The sequence below is a fragment of the Siphateles boraxobius genome, unplaced genomic scaffold (assembly GCF_051911475.1).
Source record: "Siphateles boraxobius isolate OS27281-9 unplaced genomic scaffold, OSU_SipBor_1 19, whole genome shotgun sequence".
NCBI classification, from domain to species: domain Eukaryota; kingdom Metazoa; phylum Chordata; class Actinopteri; order Cypriniformes; family Leuciscidae; genus Siphateles; species Siphateles boraxobius.
In genome coordinates, this window is record NW_027508799.1 from 9982713 (window position 1) to 9997495 (window position 14783).

General features: G+C 48.6%; 1 long non-coding RNA gene across 1 annotated transcript; it reads left to right on the plus strand.

Moving 5' to 3' along the window:
• The first annotated feature begins 3527 nt into the window (after positions 1-3527).
• Positions 3528-4262, plus strand: LOC143741492 (uncharacterized). The gene is made up of 3 exons (XR_013205081.1): positions 3528-3625; positions 3720-3895; positions 4158-4262. It is a non-coding gene; the product is annotated as an uncharacterized LOC143741492 (long non-coding RNA).
• Positions 4263-14783: the final 10521 nt, after the last annotated feature.

Consider the following 14783-nt stretch of genomic DNA (forward strand, 5'->3'; position numbering starts at 1 on the left):
GAGCCGGAGCCAGTGTCTGTTCCTGAGCCGGAGCCAGTGTCTGTTCCTGAGCCGGAGCCAGTGTCTGTTCCTGAGCCGGAGCCAGTGTCTGTTCCTGAGCCGGAGCCAGTGTCTGCTCCTGAGCCGGAGCCAGTGTCTGCTCCTGAGCCGGAGCCAGTGTCTGCTCCTGAGCCGGAGCCAGTGTCTGCTCCTGAGCCGGAGCCAGTGTCTGCTCCTGAGCCGGAGCCAGTGTCTGCTCCTGAGCCGGAGCCAGTGTCTGCTCCTGAGCCGGAGCCAGTGTCTGCTCCTGAGCCGGAGCCAGTGTCTGCTCCTGAGCCGGAGCCAGTGTCTGCTCCTGAGCCGGAGCCAGTGTCTGCTCCTGAGCCGGAGCCAGTGTCTGCTCCTGAGCCGGAGTCGCCCGAGTGGTCGTCACCGCCCTGGCCGCCCGAGGGGTCTTCACCGCCCTGGCCGCCCGAGGGGTCTTCACCGCCCTGGCCGCCCGAGGGGTCTTCACCGCCCTGGCCGCCCGAGGGGTCTTCATCGCCCTGGCCGCCCGAGGGGTCTTCACCGCCCTGGCCGCCCGAGGGGTCTTCACCGCCCTGGCCGCCCGAGGGGTCTTCACCGCCCTGGCCGCCCGAGGGGTCTTCACCGCCCTGGCCGCCCGAGGGGTCTTCACCGCCCTGGTCGCCCGAGGGGTCGTCTGCTTCGCCCTGGCCGCCCGATGGACTGTCTGCTTCGCCCTGGCCGCCCGATGGACTTTCTGCTTCGCCCTGGCCGCACGATGGACTGTCTGCTTCGCCCTGGCCGCACGATGGACTGTCAGCTTCGCCCTGGCCGCCCGATGGACTGTCAGCTTCGCCCTGGCCGCCCGATGGACTGTCAGCTTCGCCCTGGCCGCCCGATGGACTGTCAGCTTCGCCCTGGCCGCCCGATGGACTGTCAGCTTCGCCCTGGCCGCCCGATGAACTGTCTGCTTCGCCCTGGCCGCCCGATGGACTGTCTGCTTCGCCCTGGCCACCCGATGGACTGTCTGCTTTGACCTGGCCGCCCGATGGACTGTCTGCTTTGACCTGGCCGCCCGATGGACTGTCTGCTTCGCCCTGGCCGCCCGATGGACCGTCTGCTTCGCCCTGGCCGCCGGCTAAACCATCACCCCCTGTTTCTGTTCCCTTCCATGGACCTGGCCCCCCATCCCTCCCCCTGATCCTCCACCGTTCCACCTCCCTCCTGGTCTCTTGTTTTGTTTGTTTTTTGTGGGTCTTGGAGCGTCTGGTAGCCGCTCCGTAGAGGGGGGGTTATGTCACAGTGTCTGGTTTGTGTTCCCTGGGTTGCCACTAGAGGTCCTCGTTCTCACGGTGTCTTTCACGTTTGACTTCATTTCCCAGCATTCTGTCTGTCACTCATCAGTTCATTGCACTCAGCTGTTTCCCATCACCTTGTTAGTTTGAGTGTATATATACCCTGTCTGTTTTAGTGTTTGTCACGGAGTCGTTGTTATTCGTCACACCACTTTGGAGGTCTGTGTTCTTGCCTTTTATTGTTTTGATTCTTGTTTATGGATTGCCTTTTGGTTTTGACCCCTGCCTGGACTGGTTTTATGATTTTGGATTACCCGAATAAACTGCTATTGGATCTACCCCTGTTTCCTGTGTGTGGTATCGTGACAGAAAGTGCTGTGATTTGTGGATTAATTTACTGATAAGCGCGAGTCTGCAAACAGGCGTTTATTTATTCATTCTCAGTGTTGAGAAACGTAGTCTGCATGTGTTACGTTATTGTGTTATAATAACTAAAGTACCTAATTATGTTACATAATAATTTTGTATGAAAACTAGCGCGTTACTTGTGGATAAGAAACCGTTGTATCAGTGCTGCGCGCGCTCTCTCTCACACAAACACAGACCGCGCGCACAGAGAGAGATGATAGTTGTAAAATGAAAATTGACGAACTATTTTGTTCTTGGTTGTGGGTTTTTTCCTGTCAAAATGACAGAAAGCATTTTTTATTATCCATCCCGTGTTTTTAAAATTCGTTAAATGACGGACGTTTTACTATTAACACAGCCGTAGGCTATGTCAGATTCTTCTAACATATAGGCTACTTGATATTCTTTTTAGAATAAGTGATTTGTTTTGCTATTATTGGTCCTGTGACAGGACTCCTGTCTATTCATTGTCAACTATTTTCTATAAGTATGTTTGTATTGGCTAACGTTTATTCAGCTAATGCGTGTCCTGTTTAAAATGTGCAATCTTCAAATGCAAAGACAGCACGTCTCAAATAAAAGCCCTTTTTTCTTTTCTTTTTATCAAGTAGGCTATCATATTTGGATATTGGAATAACAAATTAAGTAGAACTATCTTAAATGTACAAGTGGTTTTTTACTGTTTTCTAGGGGTTTCTTAATTTTAGACTAGTTGACCAGCACACATTATTTTGAAATGCAATATTAATCATGAAAAAATACATTGCAGTGCAGTGCAAGTGAAATTTAGGATTTGGGTCGAATTCAAAAAACTTTAGAGGTCAAGAATGATGAAGATAGGCATGTGTTTGTGTGTGTCCTGCATTCTCAAAAAATAATGACAAAAATATATGACAACAATATAAGAAGACTAGAAGAACAATCGCTCATTACTTTGTGTCAGAAATTAGCGAAGGAAAACCTCGCCCTTACGCATCTGTCCCAGGGTAAACATTTCAGGCTCAGGATTTTTTTTCTACTATCACCCCTGCCGATAAGCATGACAGGTGTTTCTTCCTAACTCCAGATGTAAGGTTGGTAAAACGCCACCACCGTATCTTTACTTTGATGCTGTGAGTGTGGAAAAGCTGGTGACAGGTGAACTGAAAGAAAATATTTGCTTTTTTCAACCTTTGACAAAAGACCAGCCACTGGTTATTGTTGTCCAGACACCACAACAGAAGGCTCTTCTCCAAGAGAACCCCCACCCCATGTTTTTTATGGACGCCTCCTACAAAGGTTTGACATCATATGGGTATGCCCTTGTACTTGTCAAACAAACTGGAAGAGGAGTCTTTTTTGCATATCTAATAATGAGCCAGGTTGAGCCATAGTTGAGCTTGTTCAACAAAGCATGTTCAAGCAATCCAAACTTTTACCCAATGTGAGAACAGTTCTTTTCAAAAGCCCAATACCCATACAAGCACAAAGGAGTTGTAATACTAAGAGATAATTGAATACCTTTTGTAACTTAAACAATGTTCAATTTACTACATTTGCCTAGATGAAATTATGATACTCCAGTATTCTGCAATATTATTATCTGGAGTCTGGTCTTATTTTTCCTAGGTCAGTTTTGATCGACAGAGACTTGAAAGAGCTCAATGCCATAAGAGAAGAAGCCATTGCTTTCATGCTCTCCAGGTACTGATTGCATTTAAGAAATGCACAAGCAGGTACATTGAACATTCTGTTTCGTTGTAAATAAACCGATTTACAATTTTGATATCATATGCCTGCTGTAGCTTCTGAAAAAACAATGTAGCCTCATTTACAGTGCCATATATTGTGTATTAAAGGCTGTACATCGCTGGGTTACATCAAGAGATGGTGGGAACCTGTCACCTGACAAAAGACACGTCGTCATTCATGCCATGACCTCAATGAAAGCTTGCATAACGGTAACTACGATAGATATATAAAACTGTATGTGTCTCAATATCTGTTGGGTACTCTAAACTGGCAACCATAATATATGGTATGGTATGATTTCAGGAGGAAGATTTTGTGACAGTGTCCACTAGCGTGTTCAATGACCTTGATGCCCAGCTTGGCAGCAATCGAGTGACAACATACCTGAAAGTGCACTGGCTTCCACATGCAGCACTATGGGTCAATTTTGGACTAATGTTTAAGCACAACAGCGGTGACACCAACAACAAGGCAGAGAGGTAGTCAACGATTAATAATCATGTTTTTTCAAACATTACAATGCATGATATAAAACAAAAAAGTAACTCATGATCCGGAACATTTGGTTCCCTAGACGGCACATTTCTCTTCTAATCTGCCACTGAACACAATTTTTCTGGTCACATTTGGAGCTGTTTTTTTTTTTTTTGTATTTAGCCTACAAATTAAATTATCATTTCCAAAGTTTACAATATCACAATCCTATCTCCCCAACAGTATATTATTGTTTTCCCCTTTTAGTTTTTTTCTGGCGCTTAAATACCAGTTACTAAGGGGAGAGGCAAACAGAAGAGTTGATCAACTTCTTCACTTGCTATGTGGTGATATTCAAAAATATTATTGGTAAGGCCAGGATAACGTTATTGTGATGTTTATCACATTAATGGAACTAAATGAGAATTGAATTAATCAAAAATGATCAATTTCTGTGATTAACAAAGTCAATACTATTTTTCATTTTATACACAATAATGCCTGTTATCCTCAGACTAAGTGCTCTTTGTTAATGTTGCTACCTGGACGACTTGGCAGATGCAGGAAGACAGAGGGTCTCCTCGTCAGCATCAACATCTACAGCAGCCAAGAACACAGTGGGACAGCAGATCCTGATAAATGAGCAAGGAAAGTGTTCTGTGAAAACAGGGGCAGGCCCCAAATCAGATTCAACTTTGAACACTGTGGATCTAGTCAATATGCAGTTTGACTGTGGATTGTATGATAAGGGAAATGTATGCACACATATTGTTTCAGCTGTATTGTTGCCAAAAAACAGTACCACGTTGATGGTGATTTCATCAATGTTCACCCCACTGATGTAAGTGCCACATTTGTATTTACTGGTGACCCTGCCTTTTGTACCTGTGCTGTCAACAGTTACGGTCAAAAGTATGTGTGCTTACATGTTGCTGACTGCCTGCAAACCACCAACAATTCACATTCTACATGTCCCACTGCTGGAAGCGAAAATCTGTTTGTGCCAACAAATGTCAATGCACAAGTTCAACTTCAGTCTATGTTGACAGATTTACTGTAGTGGAGCAAATCAGAAAATTACATATATAGTAGTGACCTGTACACTACAGTGAAGAGGGCACACACAGTGGCCTTCAATCGTTTTGGCATTGTGTCAAGAAAACGAAAAATACATGTACTTCATGCTTATCGCCAGCGGATAGGGCAAGCCAAACGAGAGCTTTACAAAAAACGCAAAACAAGAAGATACACGCGCTAAATAATAATAATAAACAGATTTAACCAAACAATATTGTTTAATTGCATTTTTTGCAGTGATTTAACAGTGAACAGTACAGTACAGTGAACAGTTTGCAGCACAGTGTAATTGTGTCAGAAATAGTGTCAAAATTCAATTTTCTAGAGTCCTTGCTTTTGCAACCAGGCACTCTCTGATGATCTGAAACACAACCTGGCATACTTGGGGTCCAAGTGTGTGTGTGACCTTTGAATACATGTCCATGTTGTCGCCCAACACTTGTTAGATTATGTCGAGTTCAGCACTGTAAACAAACAAACGAAATCTCCGAGACAAGTGAAAGCAGAAGGATAAAGACTTAAAAAGTGGAAGGAAAAAGATATCTGTATGCATATTTTACCTCAAGTCATGATCCTCTCTTCTGCAGCCTCGCTCGGCCAGCTGCTGGCCTATGATTTTGAAGGGTATTTCCTTGGTCAAATATCCTAGGTCTTTAACAAGTCCTTGGCACTCCTCTGTGACACAAAAGGAGCCAATGAGTAAATGAGACATTAACATTTTACTAATGTAGTTTAAATTTTAGTTACTTGACAGTTTACATTTTGTTAAACTGTATGGCCATTGGCATTTGTTTGCCTAATGCCTCATTCATTCACCTAGGCTACTTATGCCTCTAACATGGCTGACATTCTAAAACTTGCAGTTCTACAACCTTTGGTGGAAACACCTAATTCAATAATAAGGGAATCTGTTTGAATGTACACCTTTAAGAAATCGCCTAGTTCTGACTACATATATGTTACCTTCAACTAGTTTGGTGCACATTGTAATGTTTGAGCCATATGGACTCAGCTGCACCCCTGCCTCTTTTAATACCCTCACAAGCTCCTTAAAGGGGTGGTAAAACATGATTTCACTTTTCTAACTTTAGCTAGTGTGTAATGTTGCTGTTTGAGCATAAACAACATTTGCAAAGTTACAGCGCGCAAAATTCAAAGCAAAGGGAGATATTTGCTTTGACTACAGCAAACGATCGCTTTTGGACTACACAAAATTCCTCGGGAGTTGCTGACGTCAGCATATCCCATTATTTACATAAACCCCTCCTCCGAGAATACTTAATAAGCGGGGCGAGGCCATTTTATATTGCAGTTTTGGAGATGAGTTGTCGCAATGCCGTCGAAACGCTGCTGTTATTTTCATCTGGATTGCAGCAGCAGGTCCACTTTGTTCAGCCTTCCAAGGGACGAGGGGGTTAGGGATCAATGGTTAAAATTTATTTTTAACTCTGTCCCCTCATAATTATGACCCAAATCTCGCTCTCTGTGCTGCACACGGAGGAAAGCTTAGAGTTCAATGCAGGATTCGCACAACGGCTTGTCCTGAAAGATGGAGCAGTTCCTACTTTAAGAACAGAAGCTTTTGTTTACGGGCCACAACCTGTAAGTGTCACAGTGTTGGGTTTGTGTTCTCTGGTGTCCACTAGAGGTCCTCTTTCTCCACGGTGTCATTCACTTTTGGAACTACATTCCCCACAATCCTTGTCTGCGCTCATCACTGTTCATTGCACTCAGCTGTTCCCCATCATGATTGTCATGTTCTGTGTGTATATATACCATGCCTGTTTAGTGTTTGTTACGGAGTCGTTGTTATTCGTCACACCACCTTTTAGTCTGCCTGTTTCTGTTTTGTTCTGTCTTGGATTGATATTATGGACTTTGACCCCCTGCCTGAACTGTTGTGAATACGGATTACCCAAATAAATTACTGCTATTGGAACTTACCTGTTTGTGTGTGTGTGTACCGTAACAGAACGACTCCGTCATGAATAGTTCCAGCAGTATGGGGTTCCAGGCCTCTTCCCCAGCCACCGAGGAGGGGAGGTCGCAATCTGGAGAAGTGCCACCTCGAATGAACATTTTCAAGTGTTTTGCACTGTGGGCTCGCATCACAGAGGAGACCGTGGCGGGAAAGTCCCCCGAGGCCCCTTCCTTCAAGAGAGGAGGATCGTTTGAGGGAACTCGTCTGGCCAGGTTTGAGGGGATCCGCGGAGGTCGCAGGAGAGGAGGTGCCAGAGGTGAGCTCCGGATCCACTCTCCTCTTCGGTCACTCCTCGACCCTGGGCTGGTGATGTCCAGCCCAGAACTCCATCAGCCATCAGAGTTGGCGGAGGAGGGGGAAGACCTCTAGCCTCCTCAAGTGCCGGAGGCCGTGCCCCAGAAGCCCGCCGTTCTTCCGGAGGCCGTACCAGAGACTGTTCACGTCACGTCTGCCCAGCCTGAGACGGTTCAGGCCACGTCTGCCCAGTCGTGGAGACGGATCAGGAGATTCCCATTTTCGTGGCCGCGAGGGCACTGACCGACTATATTGAACGTCTAGCCCAGATCCTGGAGATGCCCTTCAGACCTTTCGTGTCCGTTGTGCCGGAGCCAGTGTCTGCTGTTCCTGAGCCGGAGCCAGTGTCTGCTGTTCCTGAGCCAATGTTTGTTTCTGTGTTTGTGTCTGTCCTTGTGGCTGTTACTGAGCCGGTGTCTGTTCCTGAGCCGGTGTCTTTTCCTGAGCCGGTGTCTGTTGCTGAGCCGGTGTCTGTTGCTGAGCCGGTGTCTGTTGCTGAGCCGGTTGCTGTTCCTGAGCCGGGTTCTGTTCCTGTGCCGTGGTCGCCCGAGTGGTCGTCTTTGCCCTGGTCGTCACCGCCCTGGCCGCCCGAGGGGTCTTCACCGCCATCGCCGCCCGAGGGGTCTTCACTGCCCTGGCCGCCCGATGGACTGTCTGCTTCGCCCTGGCCGCCAGCTAAACCATCACCCTCTGTTTCTGTTCCCTTCCATGGACCTGGCCCCCCATCCCTCCCCTGATCCTCCACCGTTCCACCTCCCTCCTGGACTCTTGTTGTGTTTGTTTTTTGTGGGTCTTGGAGCGTCTGGTAGCCGCTCCGTAGAGGGGGGTTATGTCACAGTGTTGGGATTGTGTTCCCTGCTGTCCACTAGAGGTCCTCCTTCTCCACGGTGCGATTTACTTTTGGAACTACATTCCCCACAATCCTTGTCTGCCCTCATCACTGTTCATTGCACTCAGCTGTTCCCCATCATTATTGTCATGTTCTGTGTGTATATATACCCTGCCTGTTTAGTGTTTGTTACGGAGTCGTTGGTCACACCACCTTTTAGTCTGCCTGATTCGGTTTTGTTCTGTCTTGGATTGATATTATGGACTTTGACCCCCTGCCTGAACTGTTGTGAGTACGGATTACCCGAGTAAATTACTGCTATCGGAACTTACCTGTTTGTGTGTGTATGTACCGTGACAGTAAGTATGATTTATTTTTCGTCGATCTGTTTTCCTGCAATAGTTCGTATTGTTAATTGTATGTTGTAGCAAGGAAGTAAACAAATGACAACGCTGTTTGGCTCTGCTGGTTTGTTAAATGCTCATTCATACTTAACGTTATCTGACAAACACCTAACATTACAAACTGTTTTTTAATCTCAACAGCGAACTTGGAATTAGTGTAAATTATTCTTTGATTAGAGCTTTTATGTTTATCTACATGCTTGTTTATCTACAGGCATGCTAAACATGTTTCTATGTTTGATTTGGCAGCCGATGTTTAGTGTTCTTTTTGGGTAAATAGTTCTGACGACAGATATTTGTCTACAATCGTTCCAAAAATACAGAAGGTGTCATACAGTCAGAAACGATCACTATAGATCCGCAGTCTTTACTAAAAAAAAACCTTTAAAGACTGTAGTATAACTTGTTATAACGATTATATGAAATTCTTGTTTATGTAGCTTATTTTTTTGTAATTCTATAATAATTAGTACAATTAAATAACAGCATATCTAAAAAGTAATGAGAGAACAAAAACAAACCTTTCTGAAACGTTTAACAGCCGTTCTTGAACAGGTTCTGCTCGATCATCTTCACTAAGGTTTCCCCGGGTTCGATTGGTTTTACTGACGCCATTGTTTATAATACACCAAAGTACCGGTAAAGGCAAGAGGCGTGGCATTTCCGGGAAACGTGCACTAGACAGTTAGCAAATCACAACACACTGGGCCAGCTAACCAATCTGAGCCCATTGCGTAGTTTTGAGGGACTGGCTTCATAGAACCAGGAAACCATCAGACCGTTTTTACAAAGAGGGGCAGAGCAGTGTAGAATAAAGGTAAAATATATGAAAAATAAAGCAATTTTTAAAAAGCGAAGCATGAACACATGTTACAGTGTTACAGTTTTACCACTTCTTTAAGTCACCATGAGGTGACCAGAGAATTTTGGGGGTATACTACATAGTTTGTAGTTTTACCTGTTTTTTTCATTCGTTTTCTTCGGATGCCCTTGATCCATAGTGTCTCCATAATCTGCAGTTGATATAAACAATACAGCTTTAAGAAAACAATAATTTTACGAAACATTTCAGAAATAGACACAGCATACCTGAATGTTACCGGATTAGAAGAAAACATACTCGGTTACTAATGTAACCTCGGTTCTCTCTAGAGAGGGAACAAGTACTGCGTAATATCTTACGCTATGGGGAAAACCTCTTTTCCACAAGATATTGAAGCCAAAAATTATCCTTAATTTTGAATTAATGTAAAACGCTGTGCAGCAGCATGCAGACATAGGCAAGACGGCTTGCGCGCCTATTGGCTGCCCTGCGGCAACAGCAGCAGCCTATCGAGAGTGGCCCTGCGTGACACATATCCAATGGGGGCATTTCACGCCCATTTCGTCACGTCCCGCCAGAAAGGGCGTGGTCTCGCCCTATAAATATAGCTCGATTAGGCTGGTACAACTGGTTTTCATCGCCGAAGCGAACCAGAGCTGTGTATGCACAGCAAGATACGCAGTACTCGTTCTCTCTCTAGAGAGAACCGAGGTTACGTTAGTAACCGAGTACGTTCTCTTACGAGAGTATCTCTCGTACTGCGTAATATCTTACCCTATGGGGAACACAATGCAAAACGCTGTGCGTACTGGGATCCAACACCAAAGTCCCAAGGGCAGTAGCCCGGGGCTCATATAGTGCATAATGACCATAGACTCACAGAGAGTCAGAGAAGAGAGGCTGCAAGCATCATTCCCCATGAAATAGCATCCTAGAGGAGCTAGTTATGTTAACAGTGTTTCACACAGACAGGGTGAACGTGTTCAGCCTGAACTGGGTAATAGTACGGGTTATTCAACACCCATGGAGCTGTTTTATCGCTCAGTGAGCGATGCACAAGCAAAACTCAGCATCTGGGCCGGCACAGCGGGGCAGATAGCACTGAATTCTATACCGACAGAAGCTTGGCTTGTAAGGCGGGAACCTCTAGGTTATAAAACCTTATAAATGTAGACGGTGAGGCCCAGCCCGCGGCCGTACAGATATCTTGCAGGGTAACTCCACTATACCACGCCCACGACGAGGCCACGCCTCTCGTGGAGTGCGCTCTGACACCCAGAGGACACTGCAGGCCCTTAGAAGTGTAAGCCAGTGCTATGGCAAAGGAGACAGGGCAAAGGAGACTCGCATCCTCCTCCTCATCATGAACCGAGAGAGCGCACAGGGAAATAATCTGGGCCCTGAACGGTGTGTTGAGGGATTTGGGCACGTCCCCGTGCCTTGGTTTGAGTATGACTTTTGAGTCATTAGGCCCAAAATCCATACTTGAGTGTGGATGGGGTCCTGCCCTTATCCAGCAGCTCTTGAAGGAAGGAGAGTACTTCCGTGACCCCGCAATCTACGGGTGAAAAGCCCTGAGCTTGACACCAGGCAGAGAACACAGACCATTTCGAGGAATAGAGCCGTCTAGTAGACGGGGCCCTCGCCTGCGCGATCGTGTTTAACACTCCCTCTGGGAGGTTAGCGGGTACCCGTTGATGGCCCATGCATGTAGGGACCATAGTTGCGGGCGAGGATGCCAAATCGAGCCCTTGGCCTGAGAGAGGAGGTCTTTCCTCAACGGTATTGGCCACGGGGCAGTGTATCAGGACTGGGAGCCAAGTCTGGTTTGTCCAGAGCGGAGCCACAAGCAGCACTGGGCATCCGTTTTCCCTGATTTGTTCCAGCACTTGAGGCAGGAGCGAGACGGGGGGAAAAGCATAGAGGGGACAGCGGGGCCAGACGTGGGCCAGCGCGTCCTTGCTCTTGGAGAAATATTTCGGACAGTGAAACTGTCGGACGGAAATATTTCGGACGCGTGGGACGCGAACAGGTCCACCTGCGCTCTGCCGAATGTCTCCCACAGCAATTGGATCGTCTGCGGGTGCAGCGACCATTCCCCTGCTGGGACATTGTTTTTGGACAGTCTGTCTGGTCCCAGATTCAGGTGACCAGGCACATGCGCCGCACTCAGTGAAAGCAGGTTGTGCTGAGCCAGACCAGGAGGCGTTCCGTTAGCCTGTAAAGGTTTCGGACTTGATGCCGCCCTGGCGATTTATGTATGCCACCACTGACATGTTGTCCGACCGGACCAAGACGTGGTGACCCTCTATCTTGGGACAGAAGCGCAGTAGCGCGTTGTCGACTGCCATCATTTCCAGACAGTTTATGTGTAGGAGCTTTTCCCGTTCTGACCACTGGCCAAAGAACGGTCTGCCCTCGAGCAACGCTCCCCATCCCGAGGTGGAGGCGTCCGTGAACACCAACTTCACACTCGAGGGAGTCCCCAGACTCACACCTGACTGATACCAGTCGGTTATCTTCCAAGGTTCCAAAGCTGAAACGCATTTCAGATCGACCCGGAGGCGAAACCGACCAGCGGTCCATGCCCTGGGCGGAACTCGCGCTTTCAGCCACAGCTGCAGTGGGCGCATGCGAAGCAGACCCAGCTGGAGCAATGAAGCTGCTGAGGCCATGAGGCACATCCAGCACTGGTCCCAGAAAAGAAATTTTCTGGCTGGAAGACAGCGAGCTCTTCGTCCAATTGAGTGTGAGACCCAGATTCTCGAGATGCTCGAGTAATGTGTCCCTGTGTTCTATGAGCTCTGATTGTGATCGAGCTAGAATCAGTCAATCCTCCAAGTAGTTCAAAATTCGCATTCCCTGGAGTCTCAGGAGTGCGAGAGCCGCGTCCATGCACTTCGTAAATGTACGGGGTGCCAGGGACAGGCCGAACGGCAGGACTTTGTATTGGTATACCTGGCCCCCGAAGGCGAATCTCAAGAATTGCCTGTGACGTGACGCTATTTGTATTTGAAAATAGGGGTCTTTCAGATCTATTGACATAAACGAGTCCTCCTGGCGAACTTGTGCAAGGATTTTCCTGGTTGTAATCATTCTGAACTGGCGCTTTGCGAGCGCGTTGTTCAGCTGTCGCAGATCTAGAATGGGTCTGAGACCCCCGTCTTTTTTCGGTACCAGAAAATACCTGCTGTATAGCCCATCTTCGCTCTGAGCCTGAGATAAAGGTTCTATAGCCCCTTTGCTCAGTAGTTTCGCTATCTCGGCTCGAAGTAGATGAGATACTTTGTTTTTTACCGTCGTTTCGACTCGCGCCGCGCAACGGCGGGGGCGTCGAGTGAACTGCAGCGAATAGCCTCTTTTTATAGTATTCAGCACCCATTCTGATGGAAGCTTTGCCCACGCATCTGCGTGAATAGCTAGAGGTAGAATGAAATCTTTGCTCTGGCCGTGGCATAGCGGCGGCCGGAGAGCTCCGGTGTGCTCAGAAATAGACACTGTGTTTGCAGTGTGCGAGGCGGGGGGTGCGCTGATCACAGCGGGCAGCCCGACCGCGCTCAGCTTCTCTCTGACAGGTTGTGGAGAGAAGGCGAGCGGGACGAGCCCCGTGGGGTTCAGCATGTCTGTGAGTGAATGTGGGCGCGGGATAGCGGGCACACTCACTGCACTGAGAACACTGTCGGCTCTCGCTGACTGAAAATGTATTGGTTTCGTTTTTACAGGAACCGCGGGACATGCTTCGTGTAGTGTTTGTGGGCACTGTGTCATGGAAACGTACACTACATTTATTGCACAATCGACATGAGTCGATTTTATTTGTGCTAGCCCTGTATTGTGGCGGGCTGTGTCTGAGTGTGGGAATGGGCACTGAGATGTGGGCATTCTTACAACACTCATAAAACCATCGGCCGTGACCGGAACACCAGAAAATACACTCTTTATTGGATTTATCCGGGTAGCCATAAAAACGGCTTTTGTGTGCAGGCAAGCGAGCAAATGGACAGGCTTGTTGACTGCTAAATACGCTGGAACAGTCACACTGCATGGAACTGGACGAGCGAAACGTTTCGGTGAAAATCTTGCCGCAGCGGGATTTGAACCCCGTCGCTTTCCTAGAGAGGCTAGGAAGGCTTTGAGACCTCGGGCTTGATTTCGATCCTCGGCCGGGGCCCGCGGTCTCTGTTCTCGGGCCTGGCGGCGTTGAGAAGCAGCGGTTCCGGGTGGTGCAGGTTGCGGCTGGGAGCTCCGGGCAGACGGCTGTTTAGAGCGACCTGCTGCGGAACTAGAGCGCTTCGGTGAGGAAGTGCTTCATCCCCTTCGATGTTTTTTGAACCTCTTGGAATATGTCCGCGAAATCTTTGACGGCAGATCCGAAGAGGCCAGCTGACGAAATGGGCGCGTCGAGGAATACAGAGCGTTCCACTTCAGTCATTTCAGACAGCGTCAATCACAGATGTCTCTCAGCCACGTTGAGAGAGGCCATTTTTTTGTAGCGCGTAGAGCCAGGTCTGTAGCGCTCCGCGATTCCGCAAATCGACTCAGCGCCTTCCTCGTCCATTTTTCGGAGAAGGTCGGCCTGGAAGATCTGCAAGATGGCCATCGTGTGTAATGCTGACGCGGCTTGCCCGGCGGCGGCGTATGCGCGACCGTGCATGGCTAACGTCACTCGGCAGGCTTTAGATGGTAGCGCCGTCTGCGTTCGCCGTCCAGCAGAAGGCGGGCAGAGATGGGAAGCTACCGCTGCTTCCACTGGGGGAAGAGAAAGGTATCCTATGTCTTTCGCACCGTCCACAGTGGGGAATGCAGCCGAGACAGAGGTACGCACCCTGGCCGAGAGGGGGGCCTCCCAGGACCTCTCGACTTCTTCGTGAAACTCAGGAAGAAAAGGCGCGGGCCTGGATTGTGACAGCGCGTGGTCCTTCTTGAGGAAGCATCCGTCCAGTCGGTTGCGCGAAGGCTGCGCGGGCGCCTCCTAGTTGAGGCCGAGGTTGTCGATGGCTTGAGAGAGCAGACGCATCAGCTCTGATTCAATGCCGGCTCGTTTCCCAGTAGGCTCGCCGATAGCAGAGGGGAGGTCCACAGAGCTCGCCCAATCCTCACTATCTGATGCCAGGATAGAACAGGCCTCGGCTGTTTCGTCGACCTCAATGGCGGAAGTAGCGGCGGACGGCGGCCGCTGTCCGTCGGGGAGGGACTCAAGCGATGCCGGCAAAGCTGGCAGGCCAACCGGTGAGCTTTGGCGGGCAGGAGAAGGCTCAAGCCACGCTGGGCACGGCGCTTTTGACGGCGCGGCGCTACAGCGGGCTGAAGTGCAGGCTCTGAGAATGATGCCAGGCGAGTCCTCAGAGTCACCATCGGCAGTAGCTCACAGTGAGGGTATCCGCCGTCGACGAGAGCGAGAGCCGAATGATCCTCACCCAGGCAGGAAACGCAGATGACATGGCGATCCTCTTCACTGACTGTGGCTCGGCACGAGCCGCAGGAT